Here is a 17,791-nt window from a genome sequence, read left to right as displayed (position 1 = left end):
CCCTAGGTGGTTGTAAAGGGATCAAAGCCAAAGAAGATATGTTTGGGATTTGGGGCTGCTCTGAGATACCCAGTTGGCAGAGGAACACTTGGGGCTCACAGCTGGGCTTAGACTGCTCAGGAGACGCGCAGTGGAGTCCTGTCTCCAGGTGATATTCCTGGCCATCTTCCCTTGGGAAACTCTCCGTCGCACATACGGAAATGTAATTAAGTGGCCATTTTCCCCTCGGTGGTGATGACACAGATTTGGCTCTGTAATAAAGAAGAAGGAATCCCTCTAGACCTGAGGGCCAGACTGAGCAGAGTCACACCCCCCCCTCACCGCATCCCTGCACTGCTGACATGGGGGGGGCAGCTCTTTCTCTGTGGGGCGTCCTGGGCCTGCGGGGCTGAGCAGCATCCCTGGCCCCACCCCCTGGATGCCAGGAGTTCCCCATCGTGACAACCACAGATGACACAGCTTAATGTTCCCTGGGGGCAGAATTGTCCCGCTTCTCCCACTGAGAACCGTGTGCAAGGAACACATGGTTTGTCCTTGTACCCTATAGGACCCCCGGGGAAGTGCTTTCCCAGCAGTTCTTTACACGTTGAGACCTGCACAGGAACCAGTTCAGGTCATGATGGTCCTTCAGAGCTGTTCTCAGGAGAGGGACCAGGCATGCTGACATCTCTGGTCTCTAACCAGGCTTGTCTGGTCAAAAATGTTTTCCCTGCAACTCTACCTCTGAGCAACCTCCCCTTCTCCTTGCTGGCCAGCATTTCCTGGTCTTTGCAGGGTAACACTAAATGTGGCCGCAGCACTTGCCCTTCCTTGTGTTCCCAGAGCCCTGGTGTCTCCTGAAAGCCACATTCTCATTCCTGAGATGGTTCAGAGGTTTAATTAGGCTTCTTCTGTGGCAGAGAGACCCTCTAGTCACCACTCTGTATCTGTCCCCGAGAATGTGATCTGTTTTGGTTCATTTACGAACACATCCAACTGTTAGGGTGGTTGGCACAGTTGGAAATATGTTTGAAGAATATAAAGCAGTTTGCAACCCCATAGCATTTCCCATGTGTTAAAACATTACCAATCCCAAGTGTGTAAAAATCTGGATTTTATCTATTCTAGTCTCAGCCAGAGGGGGAGGCGTTATTTGCAGTTCTGTTTTAAGAAAAGTAGTACGATATATATATATAATGTATAGTGTTATTTCCTGAATCAGTTTTTCTTTTCGGTGGTATACAACGGAACAGCTTTCAAACTCCATAATGTAGAGAAACTGCCTGATGGAGTATGTGCTACTGAGTGAAAGAATCTGAGTTATGAACATCAGCTAAGGAAATCTGTGTTTTCTTCACCACCCCCAGATTCCACATCGAGGCAGGTGTCCTCCGCGTTGTCAGTCACCTTGGGAGAATTTGTAGCTCTAGCAGAGCTGCAGCTGTGAGTGCATTCAGGAGTGGGCTGCGCTGCTTTCATATTTTCAGATATACAAATTTGAAGGTTTCAAATAAATTTCAGATTTTTAAAAAATATTTATTTGACAGAGTGAGAGAGAGAAAGAGCACAAACGGGAAAAGGCAGAGGGAGAGGGAGAAACAGACTCCTCTGCTGAGCAGGGAGCCCGACGTGGGGCTTGATCTGGACCCCATGATCATGACCGACTGAGCCCCCCAGGTGCCCCATAAATTTCAGGTTTTTGTCTTTTTTTTCCCCAAAGACTTTATTTTAGAGACACACAGAGAGAGAGAGAGAGAGAGAGACAGAGAGACAGAGAGAGAGACAGAGAAAGAGTGAGCACGAGCAGGGAGGAGGAGCAGTATAAAATGGGATAAACTTTCTCAACAATGACTTAGTAGTATGTTTTCAAGAACTTTAAAAATATTTATTGCTGGGGGATCCCTGGGTGTCTCAGGGGTTAAGTGCCTGCCTTCGGCCCTGGGCATGATCCTGGAGTCCCGGGATCGAGTCCCACATCAGGCTCCCTGCATGGAGCCTACTTCTCTCTCTGCCTGCGTCTCTGCCTCTCTCTCTATCTCCATGTCTCTCATGAATAAATAAAATCTTTTAAAAAAATATTTATTGCTCTCTGATCCCATAATGCCATCTTTAAAAATGTAGACTAAGAAAGTAATTAGAGATGGGCATAAAGATGTTCGCTTAGCATTACTTGTAAAGTAGAAATTGGGAACAGTCTAAATACCCAATCAAAATGCCGATAATTGGGACATGTAGGTGTCTCAGTCAGTTAGGTGTCTGACTTTGGCTCAGGTAGTGATCTCAGCCCTAAGACAGGCTCCCTGGTCAGTGGGGAGGCTGCTGCTCCCTCTCCCTCTTCTCTTCCTCCCTGCTCATGCTCTCTCTCTCTCTTTCTCTCCCTCTCTCCCTCTCTCTCGCTTCCTCTCTCTCTCTCAAAAGATAAGCAAAATCTTTTTTAAAAAGGAAAAAACAAGAAAACACCAAACATTAATGATAGAAACATTAAATAAAAATGTCGGGGAAAAATATCTAATTTTTCCCTTATAACTAAGAAGCTACTTACTGAGGTCAAAAGCTCAGAGTTAAAAATTTCAAGTTTGCTTTTTTAGGAAGAGTGTGGCCAACATCCAGTAAGTTATGTGTGGAGGTGTTCTGTATGGTGCCTGCTTTTTGTGGGGGCACTAGGCTCCTTCTTTGTGTGGTAGTAGGTGGGATTGCTTGCACATTGACTGCATGTGATTATACCACTCCCTTCTGGGAATCAGATTCCTGGAGCTGAGCTCCACATGGACTCGATCTCTCCATGGACTCAATTTTCATGGAATAGACTTTTTAAAAAAAAATATTTTATTTTTAAGTAATCTCTGCACCCAACATGGGGCTTGAATTCATGACCCAGATATCAAGAGTCACATGTTTTGTTTTTTTTTTAAAGATTTTATTTATTTATTCACGAGAAACACACACACACACACACAGAGACACAGGCAGAGGGAGAACCAGGCTTCATGCAGGGAGCCTGACGTGGGACTTGATCCTGGGTCTCCAGGATCAGGCCCTGGGCTGAAGGCAGCGCTAAACCTCTGAGCCACCCAGGCTGCCCCAAGAGTCACATGTTTTGTTTTGTTTTTTGTTTTTAAGATTTTATTTATTTATTTGAGAGAGAGAGAGAGAGAGAGAGCAAGTGGTGGAGAGGGGCAGAGGGAGAAAGAGAGGGAAGCAGACTCCCCGCTGAGCAGGAAGCCTGATGTGGAGCTTGGTCCCAAGACCCCTGGATCATGACCTGAGCCAAAGGCAGATTCTTAACTGACTGAGCCACCCAGAGAACCCATGGAACAAACTCTATTTTATTTTTTTAAGATTTTATTTATTTAAAAGAGAGACAGAGAGCATGCATGAGAGTGAGCAAGAGCAGAGGGAGGGGAAGGGAGAAGCAGACTCCCCACTGAGCAGGGAACCCAATATGGGGCTTGATCCCAGGACCTTGGGATCATGACCTGAGCCTGAGGCAGATGCTTAAACAACTGAGCCCCCTAGGTGCCCCTGGAACAGACTTTAAAGCACAGGTTGGGCTGTGCACTTGAACTGAAATAATGACCTCATGTTTCCTGTGGGGGAGTCCATAGCTGCTTTCCTATGGGGAAGTCCATTTGTTTGGTTTTATAGCTTGCATGCCATCTTCTATCCCCAACTGTGGCTAGTTCTTTCTGTCTACACTGGTCTGTCATATTGGTCTACATTGATGGTTGCCTTTGTTTTTCCCTCCTAATCATGAGGCTTTCTCAGATTTCCCATTCCCCTGCCTCCTTTCTTTGGGGAAGTAATCTTTAACATATCACTTATTCAGTGGTCATTTAGATTACATTTTCCAGGGATCCCTGGGTGGCGCAGCGGTTTGCCGCCTGCCTTTGGCCCACGGCGCGATCCTGGAGACCCGGGATCGAATCCCACGTCAGGCTCCCGGTGCATGGAGCCTGCTTCTCCCTCTGCCTGTGTCTCTGCCTCTCTCTCTCTCTCTCTGTGACTATCATAAAAAAAAAAAAAAAAAAAAAAAAAAAAAAAAGATTACATTTTCCATGCATCTGGGTTTCTCAACCTAAACACTATTGACATTTTGGGCTAGATAATTAATATAATCAAATCCCCAGTTGGTAGAAGAAAATTTTGAATGATCAATTATGCTCATGGTACATAAAATTTCAAATTGTGTGTAAGGGCATAAAATAAAGAATAAATCTCCCACCCCTCAGTCCTACTGATTGTAATTGTTAACAGTCCTGGTGTTTTCTTCTAGAATATTTTTCCCTTGGCATATAAAAGTACATGCACAAATGTATCTTTTCAAGAAAGTGTAACTCAGGTGGCTTGTGCTGGTTGATATACTGGCCTGTAGTTCTTGGTACTTACCAATGTCTTGGGTCTCTTACAGTGTTAGCACGAGTAGGTCTGGGTATATGATAAGCTATTACTCCTTCCCTGTCCATCAAAGGCTCACTCCTTTGGCACTGTGGACATTGGGGCTGAGTCATTGTTTGTGGGCTGTTCCTGGGCACTGTGGAGGTTGAGGAGCATCCCTGGGCCCACCCCTTCTATGCCAGGAGCACTCCCAGTGTCTCCAGACAGAGCGTCTCCAGGCGGGGATCCACTGGGTTACACTGGATCTCTCCTGTCATGAACTTTAGAGTTAAACCTGAGTTTGAATTCTTCCTTTTCCTCATAGTGGCTTTGGGCAGTATCTTTCTTTCTCTTTCTTTCTTTCTTTCTTTCTTTCTTTCTTTCTTTCTTTCTTTCTTCTTTCTTTTCTTTTCTTTTCTTTTCTTTTCTTTTCTTTTCTTTTCTTTTTTCTTTTCTTTCTTTCTTCCCTCCTTCCTTCCTTTCTTCCTTTCTTTCTTTTTATGATTTTATTTATTAATGAGAAACACAGAGAGAGGCAGAGATATAGGCAGAGTGAGAAGCAGGCTTCCTGCAGGGAGCCCGATATGGGACTCTATCCCAGGACCTCAGGATCACATCTTGAGCCAAAGACAGATGCTCAACCAGTGAATTACCCAAGAGTCCCTATTTTATGTTTTCTTTAGCTGAAAAGAAAATCCCCAAACAAATGGAGTGGTTCCTGACCTTGCAGCCATATTGGTATGAGGGTGAAGTGGCGTTAGGCTCCTCATGGCCCAGCTTAGACAGCAGCTGCAGTCACTGTTACCACTTGGGAGCAGTGCCCCCTGATGTGATTTGAGGCCCTTGCTGGCTGGGAGGCTGCTGGGGGCCAGGGACCTCGGTGCCCCCTCTGTGCCATGAAGGGCTGCACACAAATCCCCCAAAGGGCTCCCCACCTTCTAACCATTTTTGTCATTGTTCTCCTACTGGGTCTGCTGGTTCATAGACTGAACTCTGTTCACCCACCTGGGAGCTTGACCATCCCAGCAGTTTTTTCGATTTCTAAAAAAATTATCATGGCTATATATTTATATTTATTGAGGACAAATTGAGTTTGGAACACAAATGGAGACTTTAAGAGCAAGTTATAAGGCAATCATGAACATCCTGCAGTGTGTTATAGCAATACACCTAGTTTGTACTTTGCAAACCTTTAAAATAAACATGTGATGTAGTTTTGAATTTGCAGAAAAGTTGCAAAGACAGTATGGAGAGTTTCCACATAGCCCACACCCAATGTTCCCTGGTATTAGCATCTTACCTTAGTGTGGTACATTTGTCACAATTGTTGAACCAATATCAACACATCATGATTAACTAAAGTCCATACTTTATTTAGGTTTCCTTATTCTTTCATCTCCTGGAAAATGTCTCTTTTCTGCCCGAAGACCCTACTCAGGATCCCACATGACATTCAGTTGTCGTGTCTCCTTAGGTCCCACTGGGCTGAGACGGTTTCTCTGACTTTCCTTGCCTTTCATGCCTGGTCAGTCATGCAGAGGACAGGTCAGGAGCTTTGCAGAACATCCCAGATCTGGGTTTGTCTGGTACTTTCTCGCAATCAGACTAGGGTTGTGGTTTGGAGTAAGAACACACAGAGGGGCACATGCTGTCCATAGCTAGTATTGACCTTGATCCCCTGGCTGAGCCAGAACCCAGTGGTTTTAAACTTTGAATCACTGCCAACATTTAAAAATCAGGAGATTTTATGATGAAAGACCTCCCAGCCCCTCAGGATACTTGGAATTGCTGACTACATTGGGCACTTCCCATGTGGTGACAGAGCTAGGCTGGGAACTGTGCCCCCTTCCAGCGAGCCAAGTGTCATTTTTCCAGGATCCCACATTGTCACCGCCTGCCTGCCCTGGAGCCCATCTCACACTTGTGACCCCGGGATGGCCACTGGAGCATGGCACACATCCCCGTACCCCCACTGTGGTCCTCCACCCTTGCAGGGGGCGGAATATCCTCATGCACAGCTCATTCCCATACAGAGCCCCCGAGGAAGTAGCTGTAAGTCAGGAAAGTGTGTTGGAATTCAGGGGAGCACTTTGTGGTTAGTGTGAAGGACATGGCCAGCCACTCCTGGCCGTGGGAAGCTCAGAGCCACCGGCATCCAGGGCAGACAGAGGGGGGTGGTCTGGGGCCTCCTTCTTCCCGACTGTCATCACTGTCGACCATGCCTGGGTCTCAGGCTTCTGGCTCCAGAGGTGGGATACAAGGTGGTTTTAAGCTGCCTGGTCTGTGGTCATTTGTTACGGCCACCCAGGGAAATGCATACAGTTGGCGAGGCTCAGATCAGAAGTACACAAGCTGGGATCCCTGGGTGGCGCAGCGGTTTAGCGCCTGCCTTTGGCCCAGGGCGCGATCCTGGAGACCCGGGATCGAATCCCACGTCGGGCTCCCAGGGCATGGAGCCTGCTTCTCCCTCTGCCTGTGTCTCTGCCTCTCTCTCTCTCTCTGTGATGACTATCATAAATAAATAAAAATTAATTTAAAAAAAAAAAAAAAAGAAGTACACAAGCTTTGGAAAACAGACAGAGCCCCCAGCTGACCGCACGTTTGGGACTTGATGGGCATGGAATGTCTCAAGCTGTCAGGGTTGCTGCACCGGAGTTTTGGTTTTGTGGCACCACGGAGATCCCCTGGTTTAGCCTCTGAGTGTTGGGTGGAGTCAAGCCCAGCGTGTACATCCAGGAGTTACTGTTAGAGAGCAAGCAGATTCCATACTATATTTGCCACTGGCCAAAATCCGGGGACATTTTTCATGATCACAGCTGAAATGGTCCTGGCATCGAGTGGGTGGAGCCAGGGATGCCTTCTCAGTCCTCCAGAGTGCCCAGGACACCCCCCTGGAGAGTGACTGGCCCCCAGTGCCCAAGGTGGGTGGGGAGGGGAGGAGAAAGTGTGGAGCAAGGTGACCTTCAGATTCCGGAACCTTCAGTGGGTCTCAGCACCAGGACCCAGAGCTGTGCCGAGGCAGCTGGAACTCTGGGAGCGTGAGCGGGGCAGCAGTGCTTATCCTCACACAGCACGGTCTGGTCTACCCTTTGGAGGCTGCAGGGCTGACCTGCACAGTCAGGCGAACACCAGAGCTCGGAGCAGAAGCCTCTGCTGTGTCCCACGTGAGCGCAGGGTCGAGGGGACAGCAAAGCCCACACACCAGGGCCGTGCCTCTGAGGCAGATGGACTGGCGTGCTGCCAGCTGCCACTCACCCGGCAGTCCTGGCACGCCTACGATGACATGCACTCCTTGGAAGACAGACAGGGAGGGGCAGACCCTCTTGTGGCCTAGGAGGGGAGCCAGGGGACAGACCCTCAGGGCTGAACCGAGCAGAACCAGGCCAGATTTGCTTAACTTCCAGGGAGGCTTCCTGTGTGGTGTGTGCCATTCCTCCAACAAAATATTCACCATGCACCTCCGCTGAGAGTCTGAGAAGGAAACCCTGCAGGGCCTTGAAGTGGTGATGTGGGATCTCTCTGTGGGGAGTCAACAGACTTTCTGTAAAGGGCCAGAGGGTAAGTATTTTCAGCTTTGCAGGCCAGAGGTCTTTGTTGCAGTTCCTGGGTTCTGCCTTTGTAGGTACAGATGTGCCATAGAATGATGTATATGTGAATGGGCATGGCTGTGTTTGAATAAAACTTTATTTATGAAGTGAGTGGTGGGCCAGATTTGGCCTCAGTCTCGGATAGAACAGCATTGCCTCCTTCCCAATTCAGAGGCCTCTCCCTATTAAAAGTGGGATTTGACACATGACGATCTCTTTCTTCTTCTCAGGCTGGTTTCATCTCTCTGAGCCTCAGTTTCTCCATCTGTAGAGCAGAGATAATTATACTTCTTACGGGTTGTGTGTAGATTGTTAGATATTGTAGGTTGGTAGTTCTCATCTGGGGCGATTCTGCCCACAGGGACACTGGGTGATGTCTGGGGACGCCTGTTGGTCATCACACTGGGCGTGCTCCTGGCATGGAGGGGGTGGGTGGGGTAGGGATGCTGCTCAGCTCTCCTAGTGCGCGGCACCCCGCACCCCCACCCCCGCCTACAGAGAGTGAACCAGCCCTGAATGTCTGTGGGCCCTACGGGGAGAGACCCTGGTGTAGATGACAGTGTCTAATCAGGTAACTTGCAAAGACCAGGATGCCACATTCTATTAGTTGTCTTTCTTTCTTTGGCCCACAGCTTCCCTTTTACTTTCCAGAATTCTCCATCCATAAAACTTTTGCCCTCTTCTGGGCCCAGGTACTGGCTCACCCTCGCAGGCCTCTGAATGAACGTGCCGCGTGGCCTGGCTCTGCCTGAGATGTCTCAGAGGCTTGCTTGGCAGGACCCTGCGGTGGGGTGGATCCGCTGTGGCTGCCCGGGTGGGGGTGGGGGAGACCGCTCAGCCACCTGTCTTCCCCCGCCCCCTGTTCCTGTCAGAAGAGCAAATTTCCCCTGTTGATTAGCATATCCTGTTTTTAGCGGCTTTCTCTTCTAGGTTTTATATAACCGTGTCATTATTAGGCGCTGTCACAGGGACTTAATGGTCCCTCACACTTTGAAGCGTTCCCTGGCATCAGCAGCTAATTGCCCGTCGTCACTCTTCTTTTCTCTCTTTCAGGAAACTTTCATTTTAGAATAGTTTGAGATCCCCAGGGAAATTGGGAAGGCAGTACAGAGTTCCCACATAGCCCACACCCAGGTCCCCTGCAGTTGACATCTTACCTCAGGGTGGTACCTTTGTCACAGATAATACACCCATATCCGTATGTCACTATTTTTTAAAAATTTTTTAAAGATTTTTATTTATTTATTCATGAGAGACACAGAGAGAGAAAGAGGGAGGCAGAGACATAGGCAGAGGGAGAAGCAGGCTCCATGCAGGGGGCCCAATGTGGGACTCGATCCCAGGACTCCAGGATCACGCCCTGGGGTAAAGGCAGACGCTCAACCACTGAGCCACCCAGGTGTCCCTCTGTATGTTATTAACCCAACTCCATACTTCAGATTTCTCTGCTTTCCCCCTAATACTCTTTTTCTGCCCCAGAACTTCATCCAGGACCCCACACCACATTCACTGGTCATGTCTCAGGCCCCACGGGGACTGTAGCAGTCTCTCAGACCTTTGTGTACATACACTGTGCCCTGCTCTGGGGGTGGGTCATGAAGGGTGTTGCTGGTGGCGATTGCGCTCACCAGGTCTAGACATTTTAGGTGCCCTTTGCAGCCAAGGCTCGCTAGCCAGTTGATAAAGGTGAGGTATTTACTACCAAGTCGGGTGATGGATTTTTTTTCAAGGTGACAGGAAAGCAACAGCCCTCTTATTAATTTAAAAGTGGCACCTCTTCAGTTGTGAGTGTTCTGTGTCACCGAATGGTCTGAGATAATTTTGCTGAGTGAGGGGCTGGGGCAGTGTGGAGTTTTTCCATGTGACCCAGGCAGGGTCTAGTTTTGGGATGAGATTGGAACACTCCCTGCAGTGGTACCTGGATATGAGCGTTTGTGGCTAAAATAGTGCCATGTTTTAATAGACTGTCTTCTGTTCCAGGGGTCACAAGCTACAGCCTGTGGGCCGAATGCGGGCCTCCTGCCTTTATAAATAAAGTTTTATTGGCAGATGGCCGCACCTGTTTGTCTACTACCGTCAGGTCTGTAGTAGTAGTGACGACAGAGACCACCTGACTCACAAAGCCAAAAGTATTTACCATGTGGCCCTTTGCTGGAACATGTTGCTGGGCCCTGGTCTTGTCAACAAAGCCGGAAGCACAGGCTCTGAGTAATGAAGTTGTGGTGTATGACTTACTGTATGACACGTAGTATATGACACAGAAGCTCTGATGATAAAGCAGTCGTGCCCCATTAACAATGTCAGGCACCAATGGAAACATCTTATAGATGCTCAGTTATTTATTTTCTTTAAGGATTTTATTTATTTGTTTGAGAGAGAGAGGGAGTGAGCACAAGCACAGGGGAGGGGAAGAGGGGGACAGAGAAGCAGACTGCCTGCTGAGCAGAGCTTGCCGCTCCATCCCCAGACCCCAGGATCATGACCTGAGCGGAAGGCAGATGCTTCACCAACTGAGCCACCCAGGCATCCCCAGATGTTCAGCTATTTAGTCTGGAGAGCACTCGTGGGATGGATGCTCCCATCGTCTCTGTGTTACAGATTTGGAAACTGAGGCACAGGGGAGTCCGTGAGCTGGGAAGTTAGGACAGTGCACCACAGTGTTGCCCCTGGGATGTAAGAATTTGTGTCCCCACCCACCCCCTTCCATGGGACTCTTTGTCACCATTTTAATTCTGAGTGGAGAAAGAAATGTTTCTACATTTTCTTCTTTTCTTTTCTTCTTTCTTTCTTTCTTTCTTTCTTTCTTTCTTTCTTTCTTTCTTTCTTCCTTCCTTCCTTCCTTCCTTCCTTCCTTTCTTTCTTTCTTTCTTTCTTTCTTTCTTTCTTTCTTTCTTTCTTTCTTTCTTTCTTTCTTTCTTCTCTCTCTCTCTCTCTCTCATCAGAGATTGGTTCTCTCCCAAATCAGTTGCCTGTCCATCCATATATTACAATTCCAGGAGGTGGGGATTTGATGACCTCTCACAGGGGAGCAGTCCTGCCCCCTGGGACATGGCCCCTGGGGGCATCTATGGCCCTCACAATGGGGGCGGGGGCTCCTGGCATCGAGGGGGTAGGGGCCAGGGATGCCGCCGACCCATCTGCACCCCGGACGCCTCCACGGAGAATGACCCAGTGTGTCAGCAGTGCCAGATTTTGGGGGGGCAGGCGAAAACCCTGTGTTAATTATTTGGAAAAAGATTGAACCAGATCCCTTGCCCACATGCGAAATCAGAGTAAACCCCAATGGTCCGGGTGTGACCCAGGCGGCCTTCCAACCTGGGTTATATGGGGGGGGGGGGGGATGTTGGGAGGGCCTCTGAGTCACCCTGGACTCAAGGTCATAGGGCAGCAGCACCCCTGCTGCCTTCTTGTGCTCAGCTCCCAGAGACCTTTAACCCTGGGGTCAAGCAAACCGTGCCCTCGAGTCCTGTCCAATCAGGGGTGTGATGGCACCTGCCCTGGGTCAGTCCAGGCAGAGCCACGTCACCCCTGCTCCGGGCGCCTCCCCACCAGCCCCGGCCCCCAGGCTTCTCCTCCCCCTTCATTTGCAATCAGAGCCTCGTCAGGGTGACATATTTAGATGGTTGCTGTGGTGACGGGGGAAGGCTGGGGTGATCGCTGCAGTGCATGAAGGACAGCGCTGCATTGCTATATCGAGCCTCCCTCCAAGCAGGCAAGCGTTCCTGCCACACACCAGGGGGCGTCAGCGTGGGAAGTTGAGGGGGCTCAGACGCCCACTCCCCCATCCCACCCTCAGTTCCCAGGGACACGAACTGCAGCCCGGGAGGGGGAGACATGCTGGGTCAGGGCAGCCCATCTCAGCTGGGGGCAGTCTTGCCCCTTGGGTGGTGAGGGATGCCTGAGGATATTGGGCTCCTTACGACTGGGGTGCTCTTGGCATAGAGTAAGCAGGGTTGTGGGCTGCTACTTGACACCCCACGGTGCCCCCAGATGTCCCACAGAGAGTCAGTGGTGCCGGGGAAGGAGAGACCCTGCTTTAGAGGACAGGAGATAAAGGCAGTGGCTTTTTTCAGTTTCAGAAACTAGATGCTGGCATTTATGTAGCGATAATTTGTGAAATCCCAAAGATTTCATGTTCTCACCTCTGTTGTTGGGCTGCTTTCCCCTTATTGAGTTTCTTGTATCCCACTGGGCTCTTGTGTCTCCCCAGATTATCAGGTCGATAGATGTTGGGAAAACAAGAAAATGAAAAATCCAGTGCTGTTCAGTGCTTACCATTAGAAACCTGTGATGATTGAGTAAATACCTAGGTGAAGACGTCAGGTGAGTCAGTGCTGATGGCAGGTGTATCAGCTCCCCGCTGATCCAGGTCCCCCAGGGTTAGGGCCCCGTCGGTGTCAGGGCCCAGTCAGGATTATTGCCTCTGGTATCTGAGTCCCTGCTATCAGACCCTATTGGTCTCAGGGCCCCACGGGGTCACGGGCAGTGAAGGGGCAGGCTGCTGCTCAGTGCCATCTTGCAGAAATCAGCTCATGACCGGCCACAATATGCTTTCCATTGACCAAATGGGATTTGGGAGTAATCCGAGGGAGGAGGTTTGGGACTGATTGTATTAAGGGCTCTGATCTGCTCATGGGGCTGCCGTGGTCTGTGGGCTGGGGGATGGCTTTCGTATAGGTTAATCCAGGCCTGAGCGTTCAGGAGAGTCTGATCCTCACCCAACTATATGGTTACAAGCCTCGAAGGAGCTTTGGGGGAAGAAGTAGGAAATGCATTTGCCAGGACTGACCCAGCTTCTCTCGGGTCTGGTTCACAGGAGCTTGTTGAAGGAGTCACTGGTGAAATGTGAGCACTTAGCCATCATCTGGTCCAAGATGGGCTCCCATTCCCCTCCCCACTCCCCCTTCCCTTCCTCCCTCCCCTGCCCACCCTCGCTACGCCCTTCCTCCTTTCTAAAATCAGAATTCTAATTTGTCTCTTCAAGACCCTCTCTTATTAGACAGCTTTTTAAAGTAGCATTAGGTTTATGGGAAAACTGAGCAGGAAATAGAGTTCCCACATCTCCCGTCGCCACCCTGTTTCCCCAGTGTCACCATCTGGCTCTAGTGGGGCACCGTTGTGATCAATGAGCCAGTATTGATATATGACCATTAACCAAAGTCCTAGTTGACTTTCAGGTCAGTCTTTGCCCCACCCCTCTCCTAGCCCGGTGGTTGATAAAAGAGTTCTACTCGAAAAGGGATTTACCCCCCAAAAGGGGACAGGGCACTCAGAGGCAGCAGCGGCTCATGAGCTAGTGTGTCCAGGTGGGCACAGAACTTCAGATAGAAGCATAGAAGCTTCAGGAAGCTTGTCCTCCTACCCTGCCAGGGACTCTGGGCCAGGTCTGGGGACGTCTGTGGTTGTCACCACTGGGGCTGTCCTGGCATCCAATGGGTGGGCGATGCTGCTCAATGCCCCCTGCCCCAGATGCCCGCCCACACAGAGAATGACCAGCTCCTATATCAGCAATGATGGGAGAGTGGGGGACCCTGAATTCTAGAGGGAGGGACAGTAGCGTTTGCACACAGCAGGGTTGTGTCATCCCTCTGGAAAAGTTCTGGAGGCTCTGATGGAGTGAAGTGGGTTGTGACTTGCCTTCCTCTCGGACGAGACACCCTGTGTCAGTGGGGGCTGGCCCCTCGGTTCCTTGAGGGAGAGTTACTGACGACAGGCTCCAACGGCTGCCCTTGGTTGCTGATCTGTGTGTTTCGTCCTCCCTTCTCACACTGACAAACGATGTAGCTGAGAGCAGAGGCCTGTGTGCCAGGGCTTGCTCCCGGCCATACCTGCACTCCCCAAGCCCCTGTGCCCATCCTGCAGGCACGTGGTGGGGTTCCGGCCCTTCCCATCTCACAAGCCAGTGTCACCCAGCTCTGGGGAGCGTCCTGGTGTCCCTGGCCCTGCAGACCTTCCCTGAAGGTCTGACTGGGTCAGAGCATGGGGTGTGGTGAAGTGCAGTGGCCTGCAGAACCGACACGGCTCTGGCGCTGGGGGGTCTCGCCTCTTCCTGGAGGCTCGACTGAATCACCACCCGATGCTGGTGGTGCTGGGGGCACAGGGTCTCTCCAGGAGCTGAGGACCATGTCCTGGCATTAGTGTGGTGGCTCTACAGCCTTGCGGATATCCTGACAGCCACTGCATCAGACACTTGAATGGATGAATGTTATGGTAGGAGAATTCTATCTCAACTTAAAGGAAAGGGAAAGAGAAAGGAAGCACGTAGACAGGATGAGGGTCCCAGGTCATCAGAAGTCCTGCCCAGGACAGATGTTGGCAGTAATCCTTCCAACGAGGGCACCCCAATGGCCACTGTCATCGCTGGCTTCAAGTTTGTCCTAATTATTGAACAAGGGATTCTGGTTTCACTTGGCTACTGGCTCACAAATCCTGGAGCAGGTCCTGCTGCCGGGTCCCACCTCCTCATCCCACTGCTGGCCCTTCAGGAGGGCTTGTGGTTTCCCTCTGACGGGGAAAGTGAAAGCCCAGCATCTTTGCATGGGTGAAGGTCACAGGGACAGCCAGGCGCCAGCTGGTGCAGCTCACAGCCTGTGGACTCACGGGTCCCGGGACAGAGCTGCAGGGCATGTTGCTCAAGCTGGTCTGTGCTAAGCACAGCCACAATGGGAGTGTCTGTGGTGGTCACCTCGAGACCAAGTTCAAGTGCCAGGGCTGCTGTTACAGAGCTGGGGAGGGGGGGTGATTTACACACGTGAAGGTGGGGAGTGAGAAACTGTCTTGAAAAGGATCCATGACACCATGTTCATAGCGGCACGGTTCACAGCAGCCAGGAGGTGGGGACACCCAAGTATCCCATCAGTAGTGAAGGGATTCACACAGTGTGCCTATCCACACACCCAGGCACGTCCCTCGGCTGTGAACACGCTACCCCAGGGACAGCCCCTGAGCCCACGACGCTCAGGGAGGGAACCAGACACAGGAGGACCCGTGGTGTGTGAGTCCATGTGTATGACACGTTCAAGACGGGCTCCTCCATGGACAGGGAGGGGACTCATGGGGGCCAGGGCCTGGGAGGGGATGAGTGATGGCTGATGGGGACGGGGTTTCCTTTAGGGATGATGAGTAAGTCCTAAAGTTGGTAGTGGTGATAGTTGCACGACTCTGAGAATACTAGAAGCACATTATTATGCACTCTGTGGCACAAGAACCCGATCTCAGTGGGACAGCCATAGAAGACGATACCTGGTTATCAGTCACTGTACAGGTTTTGACAGCGTCTCCTAGTTGTGTAAGGAGCTACCAGGGTTGCAGCTGGGTACAGAGGGCCCGGGACTCCTCTGACTGGTTAGTTTTGCAACTTCTTGTGAGTCTTTAATTGATTCAGAAATAAAAACTTGAAGGATTGTGTGCATAGGTGACCCCTGCAGGTCTCGGCCTCCAGGGTCAGGGGCATATTGCTCTGGCCATTCCTCTATCATCCCTGCTGGTTGGCCTGGCCTTTCAGGGCACCCTCTGGCCTCTATCTAGCAGCAGCCATCCTCCCACTAGGTAGGTCCCAGCAGCTCCCTGGGCCTGTCTGGGGGCATTTCTGGGGCTGTGGCGCCACCTGCAGGTGACAATGGGGGAATTTCAGTTCTCCATCCCCGCCCCTGGGTGACAATGAAATGGCCCGAACTCCCAGAAAGGGAACCAGTATTGAAATCTTTGAGGGTTTGTTTGGTTTTTTTAAAAAAGATTTATTTATTTGAGAGAGAGCGGGAGCGAGAGCGAGAGCATGGGGAGGAGCAGAGGGAGAGAGAATCCCAAGCAGACTCCTCACCAAGCATGGAGCCTGACATGGGGCTCGATCCCATGACCCCAGAGATCATGACCTGATCTGAAACCAAGAACTGGATGCCTAGCCACCCAGGTGCCCTAGAATTGAGTTATTTTTAAATAACTTTTTAATTTTAAAATAATTGTAAGTTTTCAGGAGTTTCAAAGAATTCCTATTTGCCCATCACCCAGTCTCCCTCATTTGGCTGCTCCTTCCGGACCCACAGTGCGGTGCCTTTGTGGCAATCATGCGCTTCATGAACCCAGCCCTGGTCTGTTCAGATTTCACCAGTTTGCCCCTAATGTCCTTGTCCTGCCCCGGGACTGCATCCAGGATGCCACATTGCATTTGGTCCTCACATCTCCTTAGGCAGACCCTGGTGAGTTGGTGGGTGCCCTGGGGCAGGGGCTTGACTCAGTTTCCACCTCATCCTCACGGGAGACCGCAAGGGTCAAGTGATGCAGGCGAACATCATGACAAAGCACAAAAGATCACATAACCATCCAATCCTTTCATCCATTTAGTTTGGGAGCCTTTGGAAAATTTACCAGGGATGACCTTGCAAACTTCTAAGAGATCTTTCTGGCAAATTGCTTTCCTAAGTTCCACCTCTGTGCTGGGAGGCCTGTGTGTGCGCCGTCCCCGAGTCTGGCTGGATAGCCAAAGGCAGGACCCCGCGGGGTGGTCTTTATAGCAGTCTGACTGTGAGCTCCAGACTCTTCTTCACAGCCGCCACTGATGGACACACATTCCTGACCAAATGATGCTCCACTGAATGGTTCTGTTTTTCTTCCAGGGAGCGGACGTGTGGTTCCTGACCCTTGGCACCAAAGACAGCTAGGCCTCGTGCACAGGTCAGTGTCATGATGTTTTCTCACTGTTGACGTAAACGTGGGCCGGCCTGGCGTGGAGGGGCAGGGCCCTCTGGCATGTGCAGGGTGGCCCATCCGGAGCCACTGCCAGGAGCAGAGCCGAGTCACTGGACATGACAGATCTCAAACCTGGCGCCTGTCCTGGCGACTGGGAGGCACTGTGCAGCCAGGAGGACTCTGAGGCTCACATCCTGCCCTCTTAACTCCATCTGTCTGTCCATCGGTATCATTCCCAAAGGGTGTCGAGTGGCCTTTAGCATGTGGGGCAGGGGCGGTATGAAGGTGAGTGGGGGTGGGGTGGGGGTGCAGTGGCCTGTGGTGGCCCCCAGTCTCCCCTTCCACCCTCCTGGGAAGGGCTCTGATGCTCTTGTGTGTTTTTCTAATGAAAATTCTGATGGAACTTTGATTAGGGTTGTGTTTCATTTGTCAGTAAATTTTAGGGATATTGGATGTCTTTATAATATTGGATATTCCTAAACTGGGTGTGCATGTGTGTTTAAGCAAAAAAATGATAGAAAAGGAGGTAGACCCCTAAGATGCACATCCTGTGGGTCCGTCTCCATGAAGTTTCTAGAAAGGCCAGTCTGCAGGGATGGGAAGGTACTTTGGTGGCCACCAGGACTGGGGTGGGAATGGAGACTCGCCGTGGGTGTGCATGGGGGGCAGTTGGGCGAGCTGGTGGCCTCACCAGACTCCTCGCCTTGTGTGCTCCTAACTTGCGAGTTCTATGGCCTGTGACGTGCACCTCAGTAAGACTGCAGGGGACATGGTTTGGAGAGGACAGAGGCCAGGAGTTGGAGCCCTCAGCCAAGCAGGACATGTGGGTGCCCAGCGGGTCCACAGGGATGATCTGTGTGGTGTCTGTGTCGCAGACTTGCCAGCCAGGTGGGGTATTTGGGGACTGCCAGCAGCCGGCCAGGTGGAGGTGGACTGACGTCCTGTAGAAAGGGCAGTGCAGGCAAAGGAGTAGCAAAGCCCTAAAGCCCTCGCCCAGCGACGGCGTGCCCACCGGGGGATGGCGTGCTGGTGTCTTGGTGAGCGTTTTCCTGTCTCCCTGTGAGTTCCGTCCACACACACGATTCTGGATAAATAGGATTTAATCTTTAACATGCTCTCTGTCAGTAAACCTGCGTTTCCCTCATCTCTCTTGACGTCGCCTTAGC

At 50.9% G+C, this 17,791-nt stretch overlaps 1 protein-coding gene across 1 annotated transcript in view; it reads left to right on the top strand.

Moving 5' to 3' along the window:
- GNG7 (G protein subunit gamma 7) overlaps positions 1-17,791 on the top strand; it is a 121,117-nt gene that overhangs the window by 16,137 nt on the left and 87,189 nt on the right. The window contains exon 2 of the mRNA XM_041762564.1: positions 16,553-16,610. The gene's annotated coding sequence lies outside the window, so the exon portion shown is untranslated. The remainder of the gene's footprint in view (positions 1-16,552; positions 16,611-17,791) is intronic.

Source organism: Vulpes lagopus, chromosome 7, assembly GCF_018345385.1.
Source record: "Vulpes lagopus strain Blue_001 chromosome 7, ASM1834538v1, whole genome shotgun sequence".
In the NCBI taxonomy this organism is placed as follows: Eukaryota; Metazoa; Chordata; class Mammalia; order Carnivora; family Canidae; genus Vulpes; species Vulpes lagopus.
Note: the sequence above shows the minus strand (reverse complement) of the source record. Positions and strands in the feature narration are given on the sequence as shown.